This window comes from Lycium ferocissimum, chromosome 3, assembly GCF_029784015.1.
Source record: "Lycium ferocissimum isolate CSIRO_LF1 chromosome 3, AGI_CSIRO_Lferr_CH_V1, whole genome shotgun sequence".
Taxonomy (NCBI): domain Eukaryota; kingdom Viridiplantae; phylum Streptophyta; class Magnoliopsida; order Solanales; family Solanaceae; genus Lycium; species Lycium ferocissimum.
Genome location: NC_081344.1, coordinates 58,412,424 through 58,421,954, shown reverse-complemented (window position 1 = coordinate 58,421,954; position 9,531 = coordinate 58,412,424).

Genomic DNA, 9,531 nt, shown 5'->3' with positions numbered 1-9,531 from the left:
ATTTTAATTTAATTAACATTAATATACCGATGTATGTCCCTAGTAAATAATATATCAATATTATATATATTTCATAAGTACCGAGGGTCGTCCCTCAGTATATTTAATTTTGCATGAATGTGAGGGAAGGGAAGTACCGAGGGATGTGTGAGGGTCTCCATCGGTATTTGCCGAGAGTGTCCCTCGGTATTATTTACCAAGGGTCAAATTACCCACAAGCCTAGTACCGATGGCGTCCCTCGGTAAATCCTGGTTACCGATAAACAATGAAGAAATTGCACGAACTGCCACAAATATTGGTTTGCTTTATTTCTTCAAAATAAACAATGAAGAAATTACACGAACTGTCCTTCAAATGGACTGGTTGCTCAAAAATATTTATTGCACGAACTGCCCTTCATTGTTTATATTGTTTATTTCTTCAAAATAAACAATGAAGAAATTGCATGAACTGCCCTTCAAATGGACTGGTTGCCCTTCGATGTGTATTGCACGAACTGCCCTTCATTGTTTATATTGTTTACTTCTTCAAAATAAACAATGAAGAAATTGAACGAACTGTCCTTCAAATGGATTGGTTGCCCTTCAATGTGTATGTGTTAATGGAGGAAGAAAATGGGTTGAATGTGTGTGTGTTAATGGAGGGAAAAAATGGGTTGGTTGATTTCTTGAAAAGATATGTATGATTGATGATGAAATTGAATGTGTGTGTTAATGGAGGAAGAAAATGGGTTGAATGTGTGTGTGTTAATGGAGGAAAAAAATGGGTTGAATGTGTGCGTGTTAATGGAGGAAGAAAATGGGTTGAATGTGTGTGTGTGTTAATGGAGGAAGAATATGGGTTGGTTGATTTCTTGAAAAGAAGCTTTTTATAATTGATGATGAAATTGAATGTGTGTGTGTTAATGGAGGAAAATGGGTTGATTGATTTCTTGAAATGAAGAAGAAGACGTGGCAGTGACGTAGCACTGACGTGACGGAGAGTGTGCAACACTCTCCACTGTGCAACTGGGCATCAAATTTTTTTGTGCCACGTCAGCCGAAAAATGGTACAAAAATACAGAAAAAATAAGGTCACGGGAGTAATAGGTCGCCCGAAAAGATTGGGTGCGTCATAATTAATCCGAGTATACGTTGGGGGGTATTTGTGTATTTTCCCTATAATTATATGTTATTTATGATGCATGTGTAGTTGAAAAGGATTATGTGCTAGCCTAACTTTATTTACATAATTAAGTGAGTATCCTATGGATTTATTACTATTTGAAAAATGAAAATAAATTAGAAGTTTGATTTAGACAATGTTAAGTGATTTTAGGTTAGTTAAATTGAAAAAAAAAAAAAAAAAAAAAAAAAAAAAAGAGTAGCTTAAGTTAGAATTTTGACATGGTGTTTGTAGATTTAGTATGATTTATTCAATATTGCTAGCTTTTGATATAAACAAAACCAAAAAAAAAGCTTTTGATATAAAAATATAATAATTTACGTTGCAATTCATTTTATAAAAGTTATTTGCATTAATATTAGAACTTTTTAAATATTTCAAAAAAGACATATTATATAACAGATTTAGCCAATAATTAAACATGATTAATGTCCCAAATGAAGGGATGAATTTTACTCTTTTCCTCAAACTAAATTCGGATTAAATGCTAGAATAATATTTTCTCTTTCTCTTCCCTATTTTCCACAAATGCTAATACCACTAAATTAGGGGTTGGATGATAAAACATCATAAAAAACATGTTTTTATTTTATTTTGATGGTCTAAGTACAATATAAGTAAGATCTTTGAGAATATACATGATTATGGTTAATTAATACACAAATTATTGACAAAATTTATGGTATATTCCTAGTATGTTTATGATATTAAACATTTATACCAGAAAATATGTCATAATTATGAAAAGCTTAAAAAAGAATTATATGCTCATATATAACATATTTGTGAGTTATTCACCACTTAAATTTAATTACAGTAATAAATACTTGGGATATAAAAAATATGTCATATATTTTCGGTTACTAATTTAACATACATCTAATATATTTTTATTTTTTATTTTTAAAAAGATGCGTACATTCTTTTTCTGAACATAGATTGTTTGTATACTTATGTGTATATATATATATAGGAAGTTTTTTTTTTTATGAACTATATAAGAAAGTTATCCTCTCTGCATATGTCTTTTTGCTTATTTATAGGGATTATCAATTGGTGTCCTTATTAAATGGAATGTAATAAGTTGTTTTAATTATGAAATAATTCCTTAAATCTATTAAGTTACATTAATTCTGCCAAGACACGGGTTATGTTTTTTTTGTTTTTTGTTTTGGGGGTGGGGGGGGTGGGGGGGGGGTCAGACATTATTTGGCTAAAACTTATATGTTTAATTTTGTGCAAAAATTATGTAAGGTCAAATTTAACATTTTCTAGTTATGAAACTTATTTTAAAAAAAACTTAGTTCTTATGAGTTTGTTACTAATTCATAGCAACTATTGAGTGTTTTGCATAAATTGTCCTTTTATTTATAAGTATGATAATTATGGGCTTGGCTTAAAAGCATTGTAATTCATTTTGGCTTTGTAAATTAGATAATTGACCTCGGCCTATTACTAATATTTTGTACACCTGTCTTTTGTGACCTCCCAAACTTGTTGGTGGGTGTTTCGAGGCCCACTAACATTTCTAGATCGAGTCAACCCCTATCATGGAAGGACTAAGGCATTGAAGTATAATTTAGAGCGAAAATATTTACTTATGCATTTTTCTGTTGGGTTTGGTCTGCCCAACTCCTTATCTCTTTACTATTTATTTGTCAAAATTGATTAAATGTGATTTATTGGAACCCTTAAAAATTGTCACGTATTAGAGTTGCCAAAAAACTGTTTTCTAAATATAAAATTGATTTTTACAATTATTAGCATATAAAAATGATTTTTGGGACAAAATAATAGACTTGATTAATTTTGCGGAACTAGAGACAAAAATGATTGTGGACCGTGCATATGGACATTTTAGACAAAATTAGACTTAAACTATTTTTTGGATTAACTTGGACTAAAAGTATAAAAATCTAAAAAATATAAAATATGGTTAAAATATTGATAATAATAGTATGCCAAAAAATGATTTTTTTATAAAATTTAAAACTAAAAAACCTTTTTCTAAACTCAGGTGGGCTTACATAATGTTCTACTTAGGTTAACGCCTTCGGGTTTTAACCTAGTTATTCTAGGCCGAAACCCAAAATGCCCAAAACTCTACCATTTTCATTTCTTGAAAAGTGAGTATTTTTGCATAACTGACACATCTTGATTTGCAGAAATATAAACAAAAGCAGTTTTTTTATCACAAATAATTTATATCTACAAAGGCATACTATTAGAACCTGTAGGTCAATCGTATTTTATGGATCCTTAATACCGGGGTGCCTAACACCTTCCCTGGGGGATCACCAGAATCCGTACCCGAACTTTAGTTAGATTAGGATTCTTTTAAAATTTAACAATTTTGAATGAACCTTTTTCGAACTGGTTTTCCTAATTTACTAAAAATTAGGTGGCGACTCTAAAATAAAGTCCATTTAGAGCACCATCCACGTAGAAGTATATTTTTTCCTTTTTCCCGGTACGATTGACAACCTTACTTCCCCGGGATACTTTCCTTTTTAAATGAGGCAAGTGTAAATACGAATCGAAAAAAATAAAACTGCTGCAGATGGCGACTCTGCTGGGGATAATTTAAGGTTCTAACCATAACGGTTCCAATAATTTGTGTGTTTGTATGATATAAATTGTTTAAGTGATATAAATTATTTATGTGTTTAAATTTCTGCAAAATATAACTGTCATTCATGCATACATACTCCGCCACTCCTGACATTTTATTGTACACTTTGTTTCTAAGGGCAACGACACGGGATGAGCTGCGGTCATACCTTCACTAAAAAAACCTTTGCTATATTTCTTTAGAGGTCTATAAGGTCGAGTGGGCATGCGGTCAACCCACGTCCTTAGAGAGCCCACCCCCAGCTTGTCCGCTCGGGTAGCCTGTGTCATTTGCTTGAAAACCACTCTAGAATAACTAGTGTAGAGCGAAGCCAAATCCCTACTGGTATAGGCATACGGACCATAGATCGATTTGGGTATCTCAGACCTACCTGAATCGGACAGGAAGACTGCCCGCATCCAACTATGTGAAAAATTGAAGGATGTACATGCCGTTATATGAACCATTTGCCCTTGGGTTTGGGTTTTTACTTTTTAGTTTAGGAGTTGTACCCCTGCGCAGAACTGATATTTTGTATACCCCGTTCCCCTATTATGTATCCCCATTCGATATTTATCAATGTTATATATATTGAGGCAAACGGAACGTCTTAGCGGTACCTGCATCCTTCAAATGATAGTATACTTTTGTTGATATATTGATTACATGATAATATTGTTTACATGCTACGTGCTATATACTCTGCTTTGCCATGCCTATTTTTGATTTACACATATAAAGACATCTGTTTTGCTCCAAACACAAATAGTCCATAGTTTGGTTCCCAAAATCTTAGAATGTTGTCAAAATGCACCCCAAAGTAAAATCTCGAAACACCACATCAAAAGTCAAGTTTTCTAAAACTTCTAAAATGTCGTTCGATCATCGTCCAATCCACATGAACCACGTCATTTCCAAAAGCACATTGTTTACACTCAATATTGCTAAGAGCTGCACCCCTCGGTCCTTGGAACCTCTAAAGTTTTAAGACAAATAGCCCAGCCGTCGCAAATTGCCGACAACTACTTCATTCCTAAAAAATCGTTCTTATCAGACCCAAAAGATCGTTAAGGTCATGCTTTGCCCTTTCAAAGTCCAAACACTTCAAGTCCAAAATGGTCGAGTCATCATCCAATGCTCGTTGACCGTGTCATCCTCAAAGATCACTGTCACATACAAAGATTACCAAAGTTGCACAAAAATCAATTGAATGGGCAAAATCCTGTCCATCCGGGTCATCTCCAAAAGTCTCTATGTGAGCTGAAGTTTGAACAATATGTTTCAAGTAAAACAGATGTTACGTGTCTTATTATGATTAACGAACTAACTCGTTTACCTCTTGATTTTCTCTTTTGATTGACTCGTGGGGACCAACGAGAGGTTTTGGTAAGGAAACTTAAGTCGTGATCCGTTTTAGCCCATCCATGTGCTACGCTATCGTGATCTCACAAAATTCAAATCACAACTTTTCTTTAGCGGACCCACGCGCTACACTATCATGATATTACAAAATCCAAATCACAATTCCTTAAAAAATTCAATATTACGACCTTTTTTAGACCACCCATGCGCTACGCTAAAATGTCCGACATCCAAAAATGACAAGCCTGCGCTTATTTAGATAGACAAGCCAAACATGTCAGTTTTGAATTCTTAGCTACGTCAGACCTGATTCTTGTTCCAGCAAGATACGTAGGCAATCCTATATAAGGGTGCGGTCTCCCCACTGTTTCAAACCACAAACCCCGATAAGGAATCGGGGGTACGTCTTTTGATCCGCATCTTAAAAAACTTCATTCTTCCACTGTTTCAAAATATGGATTCTCCGAGAAGATCTGGGGTATGTCTTTGAATCAGTCAAGCTATTCAAATTTTCAAGCGCAAACATCTTGAACTAAGTGCCCTCGGACTGGAAACCGGGGCGACCGGGTTCAAAACGATTCGACAATCGATATCTTCATTCATTAGAGTTGCCCAATCAAACGAACAACTCCTTCCCTTATGAGAATCCAAAATAAGAACGTAAGTGGCTTCTTTCGAACGAACGATTCATCCTTTTATAGAAATAAAAAAAATGGAACGTGCCTTACGTGGCATCCTATATCAGTTATTTAGCCTTCGACTCACTCAATACTTATCCCAGGGATCACATTTCTATTTCCTTCAGTCAATCATGACAGGCTCGTTGAGGTCAACACGAGTCAATCACTTTTACTCTAAAGAAATTTTCTTTGAGCACAAGGACAAGGAAGCTACAAAACAACAAGCCTCAAGTCGACATCAAGTCCAACCAAAGGCGTTATTGAGCCTACCATCGCCTCAACTCTATAAGCCAAAGACGGCTTCATTTCTAACTCAGCCTTCAAATTGGATTCCTTTCACTTCGTTATGTCCACTGACACTTGCTCTTAGAATATTGCAGGTTATGACATTATGCAAAGTTGAACTCGGGAATCAATATTATGAGATCTTCGGATCCTCACAAATCCACATAAGCCAAGACGCCACTAACCTCACTTGTGTTATCCTTATCAAAACAATACTATGATTCTACTGATAATAAAGTCGAATCTCGCAGGGATCATGCATCAACACTGCCAAAGACTGGCATATCAAGACTAAAGGATCAATAACGTCACTTGCCCGAACGTAATCATCACAAAACAAGCAAAACAAACGTCAAGCCTTTAAAGATGGCCGAAAATATCAAAAGCCTATTTAATGGCCCAGGCCAACGGCGACATCTCTAACTCTTCTCCCAATTTTTAAAGGCTAATTTTAACGACTTTGCTTTAAAATTTTGCAGAGTCAACTTTAAGTCATCAATGACTCCCATTGACCCCAAAACGGGACAACTTGCTTAGGAGGAATGCCGAATCTTCCCGAAAAATAGGAGCTCCACATCAGGCTATAAGGTACGGTCGAAGATCGAAAAGCCGACAAAGAGCAAGGCCTACCTCTAGAAAAGCAAGCAATTGCTCAACGGTTTCGTATATCTTTCTAAAGTCCTTTTAGATTATCTTGACTAAAGTCACTGGTAAAGCGACCACGTAGCTACTAATCATCTTCTTTAAGTGACAGTGATTGCTATAAGATTAAGAGGCCTCAAAGTAGTGACCGTCCTCAATGTCAAAGGAAATGAGTCAATTGAGCCAAAGGGGCTATAAAAGGACAAAATGCCACAAGGAGACACGAGCCGAAAGGGCTATAAACAAAATCAAGCGAAAAGTTAAGCTACAAATGGACGAAGTGCCACGGGGGCGATGCCATCAAGAAGGGCTATAAGATAGACATAGTGTCGTAAAGATAGCATAAAAGAGCCAAAAAGGGCAAAACAACCATCTAACCCAGAGAACCACAGTCCTCGGGGGTCAAGATGATGACAAAGAAGTCAAGAAGGCTAAGAAGAACACCGAGAAAGCCGTTCTCAAGCGATACCAAGAAGGTTATAACTATAAATCAAAACCGAGGGGTTATAACTATACGAGAATGGTAGAATAGAAACAAACTTATATTCGTGACAAAGAAGGGTTGTCCGCCCTTAAAATGTGACAAGCAGAGTCGTCCGCCCTAAAAATGAGACAAACAGGGTCGTCCGCCCTAAAAACGTGACACTTACCTCTTAAGTAGACATTGCCTATCTCTAAAGTGGATTGTCATAGGACGATACGCTGGTCTCTAAAATTTGAGATGACGTCATAAAAATATTACCACCAACTACGTTTATGACATAATTCCCAAAGTGGGATTACATAGGCATTTTTCGAGTTTGGTCGCACCAACCAAAAATCGTAGATATCCCTAGATCTTTTTGGAAGATCTCAAAACTTCCTCAAAACTCGACACGATAGGTTACCGACGCAGCTTTAACTGGGGCAGAATTTTTTAGAGGATCTCAAAATTTCTCTCGGTACGACAAGTTTAAGAATTAGCGAATACTACACTGGGGCAGAAATTTTGAGGTTTCCTCAAAATTTCCATTTTTCAGACTCAGAATAACGTCATTGCCAAGCAACATGATACTATCAATGGTATCAACCAGACAAGAGTCACCACATCAAATGGTTTCATATCCAACTTTATCTGCCATACCTTACTAACTTTAGTATAAGGGTTTTGCAGGTAACACCGTCAAATATCGAGGACATGCCCAAAAATGACGGACGAAAGTGGACATCAAATCTGCAACAACGACAAGAAAAATCAAATAAAGCGTTTCGAATGGCGAAAGCCGAACGGCTACACTTTGAACTCTCTTCTTCTCCTTTATGAATACATTGTCGTTTCTTTTGACTAGTTTAATGCCTTTTTGCTTCAAGTTTTGCAGAAAGTCACCATCAAGTCATTAATGACTTCCCTTGACCGCAAATAGGAGCAATTTGTTCAAAAGGAATACCAAACTCTTCAGGAAAAGCAGAGATCCTACAAAGTGCGTCAAGGACCACCACGAAGAAAAAGCATGGAAAGCGCGGCCTACCTCTACAACGAGCAAAAGATGCTCGGTAGTTCGCATATACCATTAGCCCTTTCCCCAAGTTTCTTTCTTAAGAATTGTTTTAACTACGGTCGCTAGCAAAGCGACAACGTATCTACTAATTATTTGCTTTGAGTACAGGTGGCAAGACCATCAGAACGGACTTTGGCAATACAATTCAAAATTCAGAAAGGCACCAAGATGATCGCCACATAACAAAGGCTTCAAAGAAAGCAAAGGAGAGCATTTTGGCCACCCACATCAACAATGAGACATAAACCATGTCAAACACATGGTTCTCGGTATCTCAATTTATTTTTACCAAGACAATATTTGCTTGTCCACCTTAGAAAGGGACAATACTCGCTCGTTCACCTTAGAAAGGGATGTATAACTGTTTGTCCACCTCCTAAAGGGACGTATAATTTGTCCACCTTAGAAACGGACATACTTATTCATCCACCTAAGGTGAACGTTTATAACGCATTATCTACTGATAAGGTTTATAAGGTTTTGCAGTTTAAACATGCTAAGGAGATGATACATACAGCCAAGAGGGCCATTCATTCAAACAAAATACAGAGAGGACCATGCATTTAAGACAAAATTCAAAGGAAGAACAACAGAAGCTGCAATTCAATGAAGGAACACCCGAAAAGGGTAACAAAGCTATTTAAATAGAGTTTTTTCCGCTAACTAGTTTGTTCGGTGATTGAGATAGGAAATGGCGCTAGCAGAACAAAACAAAGCAAAAAAACAAAGGCGAAACAACAAAAGCAAAAGCAAAGACAAAAAGTTCAAAGACAAGTGAGAAGCATCCGAATAATAATGATGACGAAGCAAAACGAAGACAAAAACTTGAAGAGCTATGATAAAGCAAAAGCATCCGAGAAAGGGTAACGAAATCCTCCCTAAGTAAAGTTTGTTTTACACTAACAAGTTTGTTCATTTTGTAGAGCACGAAGATTTTTACAAAAGGAAATTTTTAAGATTACAAAAAGATATAATCACGATTTACGGAAGTCTGGTCTCTACTAAACATCGTATCAAGGTATTGAGACCCCGGCTAGACGTCGTATGGCTTGCCTTGATACAATGACTAATTAGACGTCTTAAATTTGGTAAGTACAGTCCTCACCTGAATCAGGTGACGTAATTCTGACAACAAATTAAGATCGTCGACACGACGTAATGTCAGCAAAGATGGATTAATTTTGACCCAAAGGATGGTCACAATTTTCATCCTGACAATCTGTGATTTGAAGATGATGTGCTGATATT